General features: G+C 42.3%; 1 non-coding gene across 1 annotated transcript; it reads left to right on the top strand.

Moving 5' to 3' along the window:
• Nucleotides 1-11,450: 11,450 nt before the first annotated feature.
• Nucleotides 11,451-11,557, top strand: LOC142457483 (U6 spliceosomal RNA). The gene has a single exon (XR_012786211.1). It is a non-coding gene; the product is annotated as a U6 spliceosomal RNA (small nuclear RNA).
• Nucleotides 11,558-18,586: the final 7,029 nt, after the last annotated feature.

The raw sequence follows: 18,586 nt of genomic DNA, 5'->3' as shown, positions 1-18,586 counted from the left end.
AGGAATTACTGGACACGGTGCTCATTGAGCCAGAAACTGATTGTCTTTTCTTCTTGTACCTCCACCAATAGAAGAGAGTGCTAAATTACACTTGTATTTACACTATTAAAACTCGTAATTGGACATTATGTATTTGACACTGCAGTGATTTATATACTTTATCTTTAATGCTTCAACCAGCTGGTTTCAGAAAGTTAATGGAAAAATTCCGTGATCTTTTGATGCCATTTTCCCCATGAACATTTTGAAGCCCCTCCTTAGACTTTAAGGTGAAAAGTTGATTCACACCAGAGCTGACACTGGAATGCCTTCATCACCATTGTGGTAGGATAATCCAGGACCAGTTGATCTGTAGAGGCAGTAACTGGATTGATCATTGCCTAGGGGCGTGGCAGGGAGACTGGGAGGGGAAATGGAGAACTAACCAGTGAGTACAAGGGGGAACTGTTCTGAAAGAAAATGAGGAGCTGATACCAAGGGCTCAAGTAGAAAGCAAGTGTTTCGAGAATGATGATGGCAACAAATGTACAAATGTGCTTGACACAGTGGATGGATTGTGATAAGAGTTGTACGATCCCCCAATAAAATGATTTTAAAAAAAGAAAGTATTCTAAAATTCATTGTGGTGATGATTGCCCAAATCTTAATATAACTGAACCATTCGATTGTATGATATGTGAAGTATATGCGAAAAACTTTAAAAGTTCCAAAATAGACGGGAGGTGAGACCCTAAAGGGTCCTTGAAGGAGCAAAGGCAGCAGAAGGATGGCCTACCTCATAAGCATGAGAAAATGCGGAGAATTTGGTTTTGTTCCTGAGAGGGCAGGAGAGGACCACTGAGAGGCGTCTGTAAGCCTGGCCTGGGGCAATGTATGGATGAGAGAGTCTAGGAGAAAATGTTTTTGCTTTACAACTCGAGATGTGACTTTAAGTGACCAGTAACCAGTTGACAAGGCAGCAGCTTCATGGTCCTCGTTTTCCTAGTTCAGAGCCCAAATTTATGGAGACAAGAAGAAAAATTATCTCACCGACTTATTGGAGCACAAGGCAACTTTTTTCACCCCTTGGTTTCAAGATCCATTCATCGTTCCTATTGAGGATGCAACTCAATATAGTGGATCTTGGTTTAAGGGGGAATCTGTTATAAAGAGAATCGGGATGGGTTGAATCCTTACAGAACCAATCAGTTTCCCATTCAGCACATTTTGTTTCATGTCCCCACAGTGTCACAGCCCTCGTCCCACTTCTACTCTATGTCCCATGTCGATTCATTCTGTCCCGACCTTCTGAAATACATCTGTGACATCTCAGATGGTGATGACTCTTAGAAGGGCATATCTCCCTAGTGAGATGGTTCACCTTCTAGATCCATCTATTGCTTGGCTAAAAATTGAGTCTCATGGGGGTGAGTTCCGTTGTAGGCCTTGAGAGTAACTAAGGGCCATAGTCTTAGGGATTCTACCAGACTCTGTCTAATCAGTAACCCTAGTCTTATATTTTTTTTAATTTTTCAACAGTTTTATTAACATACAATTCTATGGTTTAAATATATTAAAAAGAGTTTTGCAATCATCACCACAATATTTGAGTATTTATTTTTGTACTCGTGATTATTAGCTCTCTTTTCCCCACAACCTTTCCTGCCATAACCTAAAGTAACTATTATTCTAATTGCCATCTCTGTAGATTTCCTTTTCCTGGATTTCCTGTTTTAAAAAATCATAGCCATAATATCCAAACAAGAATAAAATGAAACAATAAAACCTTAATCCAGAAGAAAACAGTTGAAGATAAACAAGCAGCCATCTAGCTCAAAAGCAACAGAGCCCACATGGAAGAAGCACACTAGCCTGTGTGATCACAGCTGTCGAAGGAATCAGGTATCAAGCACCAAAGAACCAAAAAAACATCATTGTAAATGAGGGTGAGTGCAGAGTGGAGACTCAAAGCCCATCAGTAGGCAACTGGATACCCCTTACTGAAGGGTTGTAGGGAGGAGATGAGCCACTCAGGGTGCAGGTAGCAACAATGAAACATATAACTTTCCTCTAGTTCTTACATGCTTCCTCTCCCACCCCACCCCCACTATCATGATCCCAATTCTACTTTACAAATCTGGCTGGACCAGAGGATGTACATAGGTACAGATAGCAACTGGAAACACAGGGAATCCAGGACAGATGACTCCTTCAGGACCAGTGGTGAGAGTGGCGATGCCTGGAGGGTGGAGGGAATGTGGGGTCGAAAGGGGGAACTGATTACAGGAATCTACATATAACCTCCTCCCTGAGGGATGGGCAGCAGGGAAGAGGGTGGGGGGGAGATGTTGGACAGTGTAATATATGACAAAATAATTTATGAATTATGAAGGGTTCATGAGGGAGGGGGAGGGGAAATGAGCAGCTGATATTAAGGGCTCAAGTAGAAAGCAAATGTTTTGAGAATGATGATGGCAACAAATGTACATATGTGCTTGACACAATGGATATATGTATGGATTGTGATAAGAATTGTACGAGCCCCCAATAAAATGATTTTTTAAAGAAAATCTATTTCAATAAAAACTAGAATAAATTTTAAAATGGGTCAAAATGGAAAACAAATAATTGTTAAAATTTGACCTGACTAAATTGGAATTAATTCCCTTTCTGATGCATTGTCTGAGGTCAAGACTATTCGCATCCCCGGTCAATGGTTGGTCAGAAGAAATTTAATGGAAGCTTAATCCCCGTGGGGCACTCCAAATGGACTTTGGGTTTTCACCATCATCCATCGCCTTCTGCAAACTGGATGCTCAGAACTTAAGCTCTAATACAATCCCTTCCTCTGATCTTGCATATTGTTATTTACAATCTTTGGATCCCGTAGGCTGGTGTGCTTCTCAGTGGGCTTAGCTAATTGGATGACTGCTTGTTTTTTAAGACAAGCTTTTAAGACCTCACATGTTCTTTCTGAGAGTCACAGACCATCTGCTTTGTTCACCACCCTTAGCTATAGTAACTGTATCTGCAGTGGGTACGTGTCCAGCAGGTAGGTCCACATGATAAGAACGGATTGTTCTTGGGTTAGAGCTGATGGTTCAGTGTGAGCTAAGAGTCCGCTGGTACAGCAAAGGCTTATGTATGTCCATGTTCTACTTTAGTAAGCCTGGTCTCTAATGACTCTGAGTTTTGTTCCACATTTCTCTCCCATTTGTATCCATGCCTTTCAAATATGACCCCACACAGAGTGTTTGGTTGCCCGGTCCCATCTTGCTCTTCTGGCTCCAGATTGTGGAGGCTGGGATTTCTGTGGTCCTTGAGTTGGCTGAACTAATTGCTTCCACGCATCTGAGATTTTCTTCATTTTTACTCTGGACAGGGAGAGACAATAGTTGAACTTTATATGGCTGCTGGCAAGCTTTTAAAACCCCAGTCACTACTCACCAAAGCAGGGGTTGCAACGCTGCCTTCATGGAATGTATTCAGGCCAACTGACCATGAGGTCTCCTCAAACTCTGGTCCTGAGTCCCCAGGTCCAGTGACTCCTACCTTCAAGGAACTGGTTGTGGTTAAGACACTTTTTCTGATTCGTCCTCTGTATATCCTACTATATTTGTAGACGTATTTACTGCACATATGAATACACTTGTAAGATTATCCTTTGCCAAACGTGTGTGTGTGTGTGTGTGTGTGTGTGTGTGTGTGTAAAACCCCTGCCCCCTGCCCAGGTATAATCCCATTCTTCCCACACCTGTTCAGTTTGCATATGTATCTTTGAGGAAACTTTATCTTGAATGGTTCACAAGTGTTATTTCCAACCTTATGTCTCGGCAGCACCTTCAAGAGAAGATTCTTATGTTACCAAGCCAATAGCTGTGAGGTGATGTGTTATAATTTAAGATCAGTGGGTCCCATGTCTTAAGTTCAGTACTACATGGTTTGCTATGAAATGGGGCCGGTCTTCTAAGGCAAAGTTATGCGGGATCCTAAGCTAACCAGCCCTCAGGGAGATTTTACTTCCTGTTCTTCCTCTACCCAATTAGTATTTATTACCTGACATTGGATAGCCCAGTTTGGGGGCAGTGTTGCTTTCTGTTGTTCTGGTTTTGCTTTAGTCTCAAGAGCCATATTAATCCGTAGAACCAAACCCAGATATGACTCATATTGAAATTACCGGAAAGCAATTTTTAAAATATGATTAAATTTTTTGTGTGTGTGATTAAAATTTTTAAAGCACCGGTGAAAGAGGTGAAAAACACTCAAGAAGAGGTTAGGAATACCAGCGAAGAGGCGGGAAACTCTAAGAAAGAGTCTCATGGGGATGCTAGAAAATAGAGAGCACGGTATTTATGTGCTGGAGAGCAATATTCTCTCTGAGGATCCAGATTCTGCCTGGAAAATGTCTGTGTGTACTGCAGAAAGAAATCTGTCTTTCCTGTGACAGCCAACTGATCAAAACAAAAATTAGCTTATATTTTAGTATATATACAAACATAAAGTATGTTATGTACATGAATGTGTTTTTCACATTAGAGTGGATTTACAATTGCGCATATGTTATGTGTTTGTGTAGAAATTTGTATTTTTCTTTATAGCTCAAGTCCTGGACAGAAATAATTTTTATTTTCTAAAATCCAAACTAACATACCGTATATACTCGAATATAAGCCGACCTGAGTATAAGCAGAGGTACCTAATTATTACCTGGGAAACCAGAAAAACTGATTGACTCGAGTATAAGCCTAGGGTGGAAGATGCAGAAGCTATTGGTGAGTTTCAATAATCAAAATATATGAAAATAAAATTACTAAAAATTGAGACATCAGTGGGGTAATGTATTTAAATATTTATTTTAAATAAAAAACATAAATAAAAGGACAAGTCATTTAACATTAGTAAACCAGCACAGTAAGTGGAAAATAGGTTCAACAAAAACAATAAGGTATTAAGAGTACTCTTCCCTGAGCTCAATCAGCAACCAAGCTAAAAGGTAAAGCGTTAAAATCCTTCTAAACTGGATTCCTCATCATCCGTATCCCAATGCAGAGCTTCAGCTGGTGTGAGGTCATCACAGACGCTGTCCTCACTGAGATCGCCGTCATCACCATCACTGCTGTCATTTTCATACAAAGCGCAGTCTTCACTGCCATCCATAGCATTACTAATACTACATTTCTGGAAGGCACGTCGCACCTTGTCTTCTGGAATGTCTTCCAATGCATCTCAGACCCACTTTGCTATTAACTCTTTGTCAGGCTTCATGAGATTCCCTCCTTTTGTTAGTCGGGCTTGACCAGATGACATCCATTCATTCCACATCCTTTGCACATGGTCTTTGAAAGGCTTATTCACAGATACACGTCATCGGACGGCTCTGGTTGGTTAGATGTGAGTAAACAAGCATTCACAGCCCTGCCGTGTCAGCCAGGATGAACAGCGCGGAGAAATGGCAATCACCCGCAAGATAACAAGTGCTCCTCCCTTAACCTGGGGGGTTGGGGGGTGGGGAGAGGGAGGCAGCCGGATGTTACACCTCACTGGGGTACCACTGACCCGTGTATAAGCCGAAACTCAGTTTTTCAGCACATTTGCCTATGAATGCAAATGTAAAATAATGGGATTCATTAAAAAATAACCCACAATAGTAAAGATGATGAATACCTTCACTGGGTTCACCAGTGAATTCAAGCCAGCTGAGAAGATAATCTGTATACTTTAATAACAGGTCGTTAGAAAGTATCTAAATTGAAATATGGAGAGGAAAGCACAGAGAAAAGAACGGATTTGCGAATACAGTAGCAGAGGTGTAATATAACAAGAAAGCCCTGGTGGTGCTTTCAGGTGGTGTTGGACTGCTAGCTACAAAGCTGGCAGTTCCAGCCCTCCAGTTGCTCCTCAGTAAAAAGATGAAGCTTTCTGCTCCTAGGAAGATTTACAGCCTTGGAAATACTATACAGGGTCTCTATGAAATGGAATGGACTCAATGACTGTGGATTTGGTTTTTGGTTTGGGGTATCGAGACTGCTTGATTTCTAAAATACAAGGAGACTTCAAAAACTGGATGGAAATGGAATTAAATATAATGTACTTGTTCCAGAAATGTTATAAAGCCCTCCGTATCCTGGAGGGTCTAGTAAACTGAAGCATCATAAGAAGAAAGGAGAGAAAGAAGTAGAAGAATATTTGCAGAAAAATTTTCAAAATTAATGAAAGACACCACCTGGTCCTAGACTCTCAGAGAACACCAACAGGATAGATAATAAACACACAGAGATATACATAAAACCACATATATTGTATTAAAATTACAGATACAAAACTACAATGATTTAGAATTGATGGTGAAGTATTGGTGGAAGAATATATACAAAGATAAACAGAACAGAATAAAGAATAGCCCCACACATTTATAAGCAATTGATGAGTTACAGAGGTGCCAGGAAAATTCAAAGGAGGAAGAACAGTCTTTTCAACAAATATCTTGAAGTAGTTGGATATTGTGGTAGTTGCATAATCTGGTGTCAATTTGAGGATTAAGAGTGAAGGGGTGGAGTCTAGCCTGTCGATCAGCTCATAGACAATGAGGCCTCTGTGTGGGCATGGCCTTCTCCTGAGGATTCTGGGAACTCAGGTATTCCTCCCTGGTGACGGGAGACACTCTCTGCTCATTCCCTGGGAGAGCTAGCAGCTGCGGAGACACATGGAACTATGATAGTGCCCTAAGCGGGAGGAGCCACGTGGAGACCTGCCAGCTGAGATGCTTACAACACCACTGGATCCACAAGACTTCCCACCCACTGGCTTGTGATCTTCCTGCATTAGGCATCATTGCATGTGTTTCTTTAGTCTGAAGAGGACTTTATAGAGTGGTATCAGACATATGGGCTAATATCAGACATATGAACTTGATCTGGATTGGGCTGGGGTGTTTTCTCAATATTTAATCATATATAAACGTCTTTCTTATACACATATGAGTGTCGATGGATTTGTTTCTCTAGTTTACCCGGACTAACACAGTTATCTATATGCAAAACAAATCCAACCAACGAAGAATAACAATTATAACAAAACACTCAAAATTGTGACATATCATACAGCATATATAAAAATAAAGTCAAAATAGATCATACAGCTAAAGTTACAACTTAAAAGTATAAACCTTCTCAAATGCAACAGAAAATCTTTGTGACAGGTTGGCAAATATTTCTTAGGGAGAACACAGAAGAACAAAATGATAAATTGCCCTTAATCAAAATTAAATATTTTCTTCAAAAGATCATGATAAGGAAATGAAAAGGAAAAACCCACAGAAGAGCATATTTACATAATACATATTTGATAAAGAACTGGTCTCCAGGATATAAAAATATTCACACAACTCAATAAAAAACAACCTATTAAAAATTTGACGAAAGATTTTTAACAGACACTTTATTAAAGAAGATATAGTGAGAGCAGATAACCACCTGGCATCATTAATCATTAGGAAAAGGCAAATTAAAACCATAAGCAGATACCACTGCATAAGTGTTAAGATCACTAAAGCAAACAAGCAAGCAAACGGCAGCAGAAACTGACACTACCAAGTTCTGGCAAGGTACAGAGAAACCAAAAATCCTCTTGGTTGTAGGTGGTATTAATGTTAAATCATCCAGCTGCCTTATAAAACCATTCAGGCAGTTTTAGTAAAAATTAAATTATTGAAAATTACCATACAATCTAGTAATTCTACTTCAGAGGTGCTATCCAAAAGAAATGAAACATGTGTCCAAATAAACCTTTACGTGAATGTTTATAGTGGTTGGATCATGAGAAAAGTCTGGAAATGATCCACCAAGGAATGAATGGATAAATAAAGCAGAACATTCATTCATACCAAGGTATAACACTAAACAATGAAAACTAGCAAATCACATGCAATGGCATGGACAGAACTCAAATTGATTATGTTAAATGGGAAAAGCCAGACTCATACTGTCTGATTTCAATTTTAGGACATTTTGGAAAAGACAAAACTATAAGGTAGCAAACAAGTAGCCTGTTGCCAATCCTAGGGTGGAGGGATTGGATTGACCGTGAAAGGCAGGAGGGAAGTGTTTTGTCGGGATTGACATGCTCTTTATCTTAGTTGTGCTACTGGTAAAGACTTCCATGCATTTGTCACAATCCATGGGACAGTACACATAATGAGTTTTGTTGTACACAGAATATGCTTTCATTATGCCTAGATTTTTAAAGAATGACTCAAAAACCTGTTGGGTACAACAAACCCTCTTAAATATAAGTGCAAAGATAGAAAGGAAAAGAAATACGTCATGCAGACAGTGAGGAAAGCAAAATAGTCCAACTGTATTAGTATCAAAGTTGATTTTTCCTTACTAAGAAGTATTTTTCCTTACTAAGAGGTATAGGGGACATTTGATAATGATTTTCTAATGGAAGATTATCTTTATGACCTTTGAGTAGGCAAAAAGATCTTCCCACAAGCACAAACAATAGATGACAAGAGATCAGTGGGGACTCTTTTCCCAGGTTATCAGAGACGACTGGAAAGACAAACTGGTAGGCTGTCGTGTTACAGAGAAAGAGTTGAAAATATAGAACTGCAATAAACATTAAGTCACACAACCCAGTTGCTTTTATAAATCATTTTATTGGGGACTCATACAACTCTTATCACAATCCATACAGACTCAATTGTTTAAAGCACATTTGTACATAAGTTGCCCTCATCCTCAAAACATGTGCTTGCCACATAAGCCCTTGGCATCAGCTCCTCATTTTTGCCCCTCCCTCCCCACTGCCCCCTCCCTCATGAACCCTTGATAATTTATAAATTATTATTTTGCCATACCTTACACTCTCCGGTGTCTCCCTTCACCCACTTTTCTGTTGTCCATCCCCCAGGGAGGAGGTTATATGTAGATCCTTGTAATCGGTTCCCCTTTCCACCCCACCCTCCTGGTGTCACCACTCTCACCACTAGTCCTGCATCATCTGTCCTGGATTCCCTGTGTTTCCAGTGCCTATCTGTACCAGTGTACATCCTCTGGTCTAGCCAGATTTGTAAGGTAGAATTGCAGTCATGAAAGTGGGGTGGGGGTGGGGGGAGGAAAGTTGTATGTTTCATCATTGCTACACTGCACCCTGACTGGCTCATCTCCTTCCCGCAACCGTTCCGTAAGGAGAGGTCCAGTTGCCTACAGATGGGCTTTGGGTTCCCACTCCGTACTCTCCCTCATTCACATTATATGATTTTTTGTTCTTTGATGCCTGATACCTGATCCCTTCAACACATCATGCTCACACAGGCTGGTGTGCTTCTTCCATGTGGGCTTGGTTGCTTCTGAGCTAGGTGGCTGCTGGCTTCCCTTCAAGCCTTTAAGACCCCAGATGCTGTATCTTTCTGTAGCCAGGCACCATTAGCTTTCTTCACCACATTTGCTTATGTACCTGCTTTGTCTTCAGCGATTGTGTCAGGAAGCTAAGCATCATGGAATGCCAGTTTAATAGAACAAAGTGTTCTTGCATTGAGGGAGTACTTGAGTGGAGGCCCAATGTCCATCTGCTACCTTAATACTAAACCTATAAATATATGCACATAGATCTATTTCCCCATCCTCATATATAAATATATTTACATATGAACATGCCTTTATTTAGACCTCTATAAATGTCCTTTGCCTCCTAGCTCTTTCCTCTATTTCCTTTTAATTTCCTCTTGTCCCACTATCAAGCTCAGCCTTCATTTGGGTTTCAGTAATTCCTCTTGGTTACATTACCCTTGATCACGCCCATAATCCAGGTTTTTAAAGGACTGCAAAACTTTTAGCAGGCTCCTCACACACAATGTAACACCTTTTCACTTGATTTCCCTTTGACCCGTTTTAAATTTTTTCTAGTTTTTACTATTTTCTTTTTGATTGAGGTTTTTCTCTCTTTTATTGTGCCGTTGGTTTTGACGTTTAGTTTTTATTTTGTGTGTTTTTCTGCATATGCGTTCCAGATAGGTAAATCTATGGACATAGGGACTGGATTAGTACTTTGGGGCATGCCAGGGAGGACGGGGAAGTGGGGAGGTAGCCACATTGGGCCCCAGGAAGAAGATGTTCTAATATTGAAGGCGGTAGTGCTTGCACAACTCTTTCTAATGTGCTTGAACTCTTGAATTGTGTGGTATGTGAATGATGTGCCAATGAAATGGTTAATCATTAGCATTTGAAAAACTGTCTAACATTATTCTTTAGGGAAAGGCCAATGACAGCTACAATGTGACAAACACTCCACGCACTCCAAACCTAGCTGAAATTATCACGTCAAATAGAGTAAGGACACGGGACACTGCGGCTCACACACTGCTGAAATTATCACGTCAAATAGAGTAAGGACACGGGACATTGTGGCTCACACACTGCTGCTGGGCATGTGGGGAGAGTACTTTAGTCAACTGCTGGGCCCTTTCTTATAAAGACAAACATAGGCCTTTGTCTTAGGATCCGGCCATTCCAATCCTAGATTTTATGTTTGCCCCCAAAGGATGTGTGCTAGAATGTTCCCCGCAGCTTTAGCTATGAGTCAAAACTTTTATGTAAGCATGTTTTTATATAATTGTCCAAAGCAATATATAGGCATACACATAAACTGGGAGAAGTTTTTGAAAGTTGTGTAATCTAATGAACCACTGACACGTTCCACAGTACGGGTGAATCCATAGGCTTCATGCTGAGTGAGACACGTCAGAAACAGAAATACCTTGATAGCCACACAAGCCCATAGAGCGGTCCTGCGCGTGTGATGCTGGTGCTGGTGCTGGTGCTGGTATTGACTGAGAGGAGATACGATGGAGCTTTCTGGGTTATGTAACTGTTCTGTGTCTTGATATAGGTGGTGGTCACATAGGTATATATTACATTTTTAATTAAACAGTATACTTCAAAGTTATACAACTTATTATCTATTTTTTTATACTGCAGGGGAAAACAGAAGAAAAAACCTCCTTTCTAGCAATGGCTCGATGTTCATCGTTAGAAGTCAGTGAGTATACTGGTTCAGTAGAAAATATTCATGTTAATTATTTTTTAAAAAGGAAAGAGCAGGCAAGAAATGGAGAATAGAGAACCCTGAGCTAACTTCTCCCACTTTGAAAAACCCTGGTCCATTTCAACCACCTTGTTAGGGGAGCAGGCCACGCTTCTTTTTGTCACCGAGGTAAGCCCAGTCTTGGGGCTTGAGACGCATAGCTGAGGCACACGTAGGTGAGCTGTGGAGCCAGGATTCAAATGCAAGCAAATTTTACCCCATATGTCAGGCTACAATTATGATGTGGTACAGTTAGGTAGATGAGTATATTCCCAATACCCTATTTAAAGCAGCATGTAACTTAAGTAGAATCTTTGCGTGTTAATCTGGGTAGACAGCGAAACTAATTTCATGGAAATTCATCTGTGTATAAGAAAGAGCTTTATGTGCTCGCTTCAGCAGCACATACACTAAAATTGGAATGATACAGAGAAGATTAGCATGGCCCCTGTGCATGGATGACATGTAAATTCGTGAAACGTTCCATATATTTTTTAAAAGAAACAAAAAGAAAGAGCTTTATATACAAGAGTAATTATATGTTGAGAACACATCCCAGCCCAGTGCAGATCAAGTCCATAAGTCCGATATTAGCCCATATGTCCGATACAAATCAATGACATCCTTTTCAGCCTCACCAAACACATGCAATGATGCCGAATCACAGGCCACTGGGTGGGAAGTCTTGTGGATCCTGTGGTGTTGTAAGCATCTCAGTGTTGGCAGGGGTCTTCTTGTGGTTCCTCCAGCTCAGGGAGGGCACTGGCTGCCATCAGCCTGTCTCCATGTGGCTTGTCAAGGAGGATGTCTCACAGGAACTGAGGCTCAGTCCTGTCAGTAGAGTCTCCAAGGGAGTGAGCCAAGAGAGTGTCTCGGCTCCAAGGAGGAAATGCAGGAGTTCCCAGAATCCTCAGGAGAAGGCCATGCCCACACAGAGGCCTCATTGGCTATGCAATGATTGACAGGCTAGACTCCACCCCTTCACTCCTAATCCTCAAATTGACAAACGATTATATAACTACCACACCTTGAAAAAAAACCATGGATCTGAATTAATGGAAATGTAGACACCAAAAACATACAACTCAAGATTTCAATTTACTTTTGCCAAAAGCAGAGTTTACATGTTTGCATTTTATTGTATTTACTCACACACACACACACACACACACACACACACACACACACACAACCCAAACTCCCTATTGCCATCAAGTGGCTTCTGGCTCACAAACACGTTTACAGTTCTCTCATGTTTTATTCAGACACCTCAAAATGCTTGTGGTGAGGAGCTGGTCTGTTTCTCATTTGAAGCCTTACCAGGGAGGGAATGCCGTCAGAGGGCGCTCTGTAGTGGAAGTGGCAGTGTTCTGCCAGGTATAGACCAGGAGTGTCTCCTTCCCCACTGGATAATGCTCCTGGGTCGTGTTGAGGAACTGTGACTGAAGCTTGTGACCCTGCAAGATCAATCTTTGCTGGGCTTTCAGTCTTCCTGAGCAGACTGTGGGTACCCTGTGGAGTTCAGTTGTCACGGGAACCCAACTAATTGACATGTTGACAGTGAGGGAAAGAAAATATATTGAGCATCACATGCTATTCTTTAAAAACCTCTGACTCCTGGTACTTGGAGATAGAGTCTGAGTACATAAGGGGGAATTGTGGGAAACTGAAGGATTTCTCCCAAGTTGTCTCCCACAATATATGCCACATTTTGCTTGCTACCCATGGCCAAGGTATACACTTGGAGGTCAATAGAAGTAGGTCAGGGGTCATCCTCCCTAAGAGCTATCAGCCTTCTACAGAAAGCAGTCACCACTGTTTATCTCCCAACAAGTAGGACCCACTCCCTTTTGATAAGGATAGTAGTTGACTGTTTCCTTGTAGGAGACCCCAGAGAGGTCAAGCCCATCCAAGGGTGACCAAGGTTAGGCCGCCATCATGAATCTAGGGTCCGCCCTTCTTGTCACATGTATACCCCTAGTCCCTCCCCTTCCTGTTATGCTTTTGTATATTTCCCCTCCTATTGGTTGTATGCCTATGGTACTGCCCCTTCCTTTGATGTGTGGTTACCTGTAATCATGCCCCCCTAAGTAGATATAACCCTTGGTTAGCAATCAACAGGCTCTCCAGCTGACTGCCAGGTCTCTGCCCCACTTTACCTCAACCCACACTGTGTGTGGACCTGGCTGGTAAGATCATGGCCATCCAGGAGGTGAGCATGCTACCATGAAGAAGAAAAAAAACCATTTCCAACTTTTATTTTCCCCAACAGCTTTTTTTAAAAAAAAATCATTTTATTAGGCGCTCATACAACTCTTTTTACAATCCGTACATACATCATTTGTGTCCAGCTCATTTGTACATGTGTTGCCATCATCATTCTCAAAACACCCACTCTCCACTTCCGACTTTTGATGCTGAGACAATGCAATGGACTTAGAAGAACATGGCACAGGTTTGACAATGATTTCCTGAACATCATAGCCTTGTATTAGAAGGTTCACAAACTCGATGAGCAAGAAGGATCTTCCAAAGTTTATATCTAAATAAAATACTCTGACACATAAAAGCCTCTCCCACAGTCATTCTTGTAAATCAATACATCAAAAACACGTATGGGTTAAGCTGTGCAGCCCATAAAAGGACAACTTAACAGTAACATACTAGAGGTAGGAAATGCCGAAAGGCCAAGGTTAGGACTCATGGGTGTTCCAGCTCTGTCCATGTGAACGATGGGAAAAGCGGAGCGTTAATGATATTTGCAGCAGCAGTAGTAAAATTAAATTACAAGTGGACAATAGAGAAAAGACCTGAAAAAAAAATCAACACAAATAGCAACCAAGATGAACAAGAGGGAGAGGAAGACGAGGAAAAAGAGGAGGGAATAAAGAAATGCTGCCTTTCAGAGGATTTCCATTTGACCATCCCTTACTTTAAGGTTCATTCTGCCATGGCTGTGCCTTCATTCATTCAGGCCTGACACCTACCGATGGTATCCTTATAGCCAGGTTCCATTGGCTGTAAGGATGAAAAGAACCCTAACAAACTTGAACGCTAAAATACGTGCTGAGTGATGTGGAACGAGTTATTGGCCTTAACACAGAAGGTTGTGTGGGCCGGGAGTGCGGGGCTTTGTGGGGAGGATGTAAATGCATCAGATTGACCCTATTGCTTCCAAGTTTTCTGCTACCTGTTCTCACAGAAGGTGAAGGGATGACTGCATTCCTGGCTCATTGTTTTATGGAAGATTTTTGAAATGAAGATACAGTTGTTTATACAGAAGAAGCCTTAATAAAGAGAAATTTAAGCTAAAAAAAACACGAAAACAAGCAATTCCAATGGAAAGTAGGACTCATTTGACAAAGCAGTTGCTCTGTCCCTCTGTGCGATGTGGCCAAGCCCAAGGGCCTCGTCAACTCTCACGTTGTACTGTTCACAGTTCAGTCACCTATGGTAAGCTTGTCCCTGTAACTGTCTGCCCCCTTTAGGATGCTGGGAAATTCTGAGACAGCAGTACATTGAGGGGGTCTTTGGCTTAGGACTATGGCATAAACTGTAAGAGGGGAAAGGATAATCACCAAGGAAGAGGAAATTCCCTATAAGGAGAATACACTGTCAATCATGAGAAGGAAGAAATAGATAAAGGAAAACATGTGTCTGTTGGGTTTCACAAGGTGTTGCGGTTAAACCAAGAGCATTACCACTGGATTTGAGGGTGGACGGCAGAAGGCAGAGACTGGAGAAGCAAATCCTGATACGGAAGTAGACAATAAATACTGCTTGCACATTCCAGAATCTCGGGGCTCTGAAAGTCGAGCCAAACCCAAACCAAATCCACTGCCACTCAGTGGGTTCCAACTCACAGAGACCCAATGGGACAGAGCAGTACTGTTCCTTTGGAAGAGAGACTAACGCGTTAGGAGAGCAGAGAGCCTCCTCTTTCTCCTGAGAAATGGCGGGTGTTTTGAACTGCCAGCCTTGTGGTCGGCAGTCCATTCTTGAGGCACTGGGTCTCCTCTGAGTAGAAAACCCAACACCACAGAGCCGGTTCGACTCATAGCGATCCTGTAGAAAGGGGTAGAACAGCCCCAGGGAGCAGAAAGCCTCACCTGCCTCTGGGCGAGAGTCTGGTGGTTTCAAACGGCTGACCTTGGTTATTGACCCAACTGGTCATCCATGTTGCCACCAAGGCTGCCGGTCCTGGGAGTAAAGGGGCTTCTGCCACAGGAAGTACAAGAAAGAACGCGTTTTCTGTCACTTTGGAAGCTGATGGATAATTGTTGGTCCATGCCCCACCTTTTCTAAGGGGTTCGATTTTTCAAAATATGGATGAAGTCAGCATAAGGAATGTATCATGAATATAAAAATAAAATTGACACGTAATTACCTGAGGAAAAGCATATCCTCAGAAATAACACTGCACTCCCCAACACGGCAGCCACTCGCCCCATGTGGCTGCTGAAGTTCAAATGAATTAAAATTAAATAGTCAATTCTCAGTTGCATTGCCTCAAGGCAAGTGACCAATAGTAACGCATGGCCAGTGGCTAGTAGACAGCACAGCTTTCGTCCGTTTTCATCCTTGCCCTGCTAATCAATAGAGCAGCTCCGCGCTCCCCAATACTTCCCCATGCATCTCAGTGTCTGCATGGCCTCCCCCAGTGATCAGCCAGGGACAGACTGCCACGGGGACTCCTATGGGCGCTGTGTGGAGGTGCTGCTGCTGCGGTGGAATGGGAAGAGCCAGGCATGCCATGCCAGCTATTGCTCTCAGAGCCGTCTTACAGTGACACCTTGTTCCCTGTCCAGCCACACTTTTGAAAGTCCTCCCGAAATCTGGTCATTACAAACCTGAGGCCAGAGTTTCACTTTATTTTAACTACACGTGCAAACTGATGTGAAGTCGTTTGCCTACACACTTTCAAATCATCTATTTTACACATCACCTATTGTGTCCTTCCTGGGATACTTGCTTTGTTCAAATATTTCTAAGAGCTGACCACTGTTCCACAAAATCTCGACACTATCAGAGGCATTGTGCTAATTGAGCAGCTAACAGCACCGCCCCCCCCCCCCGTATAAATTCATAGTGATTGTATGTACAGGTGCAAGCATCTGGTTAATTTATTTCATTTTCCAGTATGGAGGGAGATACCTAATTTCTTGTAGGCCTGGTTCTTCTCCTTCCTGCTGTGCTAGGCTACTGTGCTACATTTGTTTTGACCCCAAATGCAAGTTCCAGTCTCTAAAGGTGTTAGCACAAGAGGACAAATGAGGCATTGGAAAGTACTGCTATTCAAAGGGGGCTTGTTTGGATGGGGTTGAGAGCCCTCAGCACCTGACAGCTCTAGCCACCTCTCTCACCTCCGCTGGCTCTCTACCGTGCTCACTCTGCTGCCCCACCCTCGCCCTCTGCTTTTTCTCTCTCTCAAGCCCCGCACAGGCTCCTGCTCTAGCTCGCTGGCTCGTGTTCCCCTGGCCTGTGAGTCTTTATCTGAGAGACTTGGTTCTTCCCCTCACTTAAGTCTCATCCCAGAGTCAGAAGCCTTCCCTGGCCACCTCTGTGAGATCCCTCCGCCCCTGCACTCTAGGAGAATTCTATTCTGCTCCAGTCCTCCTCCCCCTTCCACTCTACTTTGGTTATTGTTTGCTGTCTGCCCCAGGCTCACTTGGGAAGCCTGGCTCCGTCTTGTGCTCTTCCGTACTGGTGCTCAATTAATCTCTTGCAATAAAGAGGGAATCTTAGCTCCCTCTTGCAAAGTGCACAGAGCATTGGCAACTTAGGTGGCACAGGAAGGATTTCTGTTGTTTGTCTATTTAAGGTGGGAAACCATTGTCTAGAACTCTGAAAGAGGTAAAAAACAGCGACTTGTACCAGTATGCACATTCTTCTTTGTTAGACCAAACAATTTTGAAGATTGCTTCTTCTCCTTGGAATGTATCTCCGGTGATACTGCAAGGAAAGCTCTGGTGTTGATACGCTGGCTCCCGGGAAGAGTTTCACAGCTGCCTTACTGCTTATCGCCCGCAGCTCTCTGCCGAGGCCTTCTCTCCAGTGCGCCTTCTGCCAAGCGGTTGTCACAGCATTAATTAAACTGGAAGAATAAAGGCATGGCATGTCATTTCTATATTGGATGCCTTCATGTTATGGACACATCTCCATGGAGAAATCCTGTACATAAACTGAAGGCCAATGCCCGTTATGGTCGCACCGGAGCAGTCAGTCAGGGTATTGTGCGTGTGCGTGTGTGTGCGTTCATACTAAAATGTGAATTATTTTGCATGAATCATATGGGTGCAAACTTTGTGAGAAACCATTTATTTTAAACATCTAGAGAAATAGGAGTTTCTTCCTTTTATATTTTCTCCAAATTATATTTTTCAACCTAAAAACCTTAGGCAGTTTTAAAGTGTCCACATCTCCTTTTGGATGACGGAATCCTATGATACTGTATTCAGGCAAGACACTTGTAACCGTTGCTGTGGAATAAGAGAAAAGACTCTTGTCCACTTCGATCGTGCATAATGGTAACGTTTATAGAGTTATGTTTTAGATGTTCCAGATGCCGTGGGTTCAGCATGTTGCATTTGGAGCAATAGGTTTCTAACAATAGTAAGCATAAGGAATTACTGAAAAATAAACGAGACACAGTAGCCCGGCTGTTCCCCAACAGAAACGAAAAAAGACTGGAAATAGAAGGCTTGATCCCCATATTCAAAATACTAGAACTCACCAAGCTTCCACAGATCCCCTCTGGAGGCCCTCCCAGAGAATGTGGACACAGCAAAGCTCCTGGGCTAGCCCTGCTAGCCCGAGACTGGAGGGGGTGTGATGGTGAGGACTGGTGAGGACAGGGAGACCGCTGCTCCTCAAAGGGTGGCCCCAGGACAGTCACGATTGGCCCGTGGTGACGGAAGTGCAGGAATTGAGAGTAAACACTCAGGATTTGGATAGAACCTTGACAGAGTAATTATACCTCGACTGCTTAAACCTAAAAATAATACATGGTCATTTATTATTATTTTAATTAGTATTTGTTTTTTTGTAATTTTATTTTTCTAGGAACTGATTTTTATGGGACTTTATAAAAGCATTGGTTTGCTGGGAAAATCTTTAAAAGGATCCTTCACCACAGATGATTTTAGAAGCATGAATCAAAATGGACTTGGACTCCCACAGCAAGGGAGGGGCAGGTGGCTTTCTTCTCCTGTGAAAAGTTACAGTCTTGGAAATCCACAGGCTCAGTTCTTCCCTGTCCTACAGGGTCACTGAGAGTCAGAATCAACTCAATGGCAGTGAGTTGAGAATAAAGACAGTAACAAGTCTAAATCAAATTGAACTGCAGAAGCAAATCCACTGCCAACAAGTGTACTCTTAGCATGGTTGAAGTTCAAGCAGAGAAATGCAGGCGACCCAGGCTCCCAGGGTTGGGAGATCAGGTGATTGCTAAGGTCTCTTCCTATCTTTATTCTATGATCGATTTAGTCATTAGAGAAATGTTGTTGTTTGTTAGCTGCCGTCA

This window comes from Tenrec ecaudatus, chromosome 9 (genome assembly GCF_050624435.1).
Source record: "Tenrec ecaudatus isolate mTenEca1 chromosome 9, mTenEca1.hap1, whole genome shotgun sequence".
NCBI lineage: Eukaryota > Metazoa > Chordata > Mammalia > Afrosoricida > Tenrecidae > Tenrec > Tenrec ecaudatus.
Note: the sequence above shows the minus strand (reverse complement) of the source record. Positions and strands in the feature narration are given on the sequence as shown.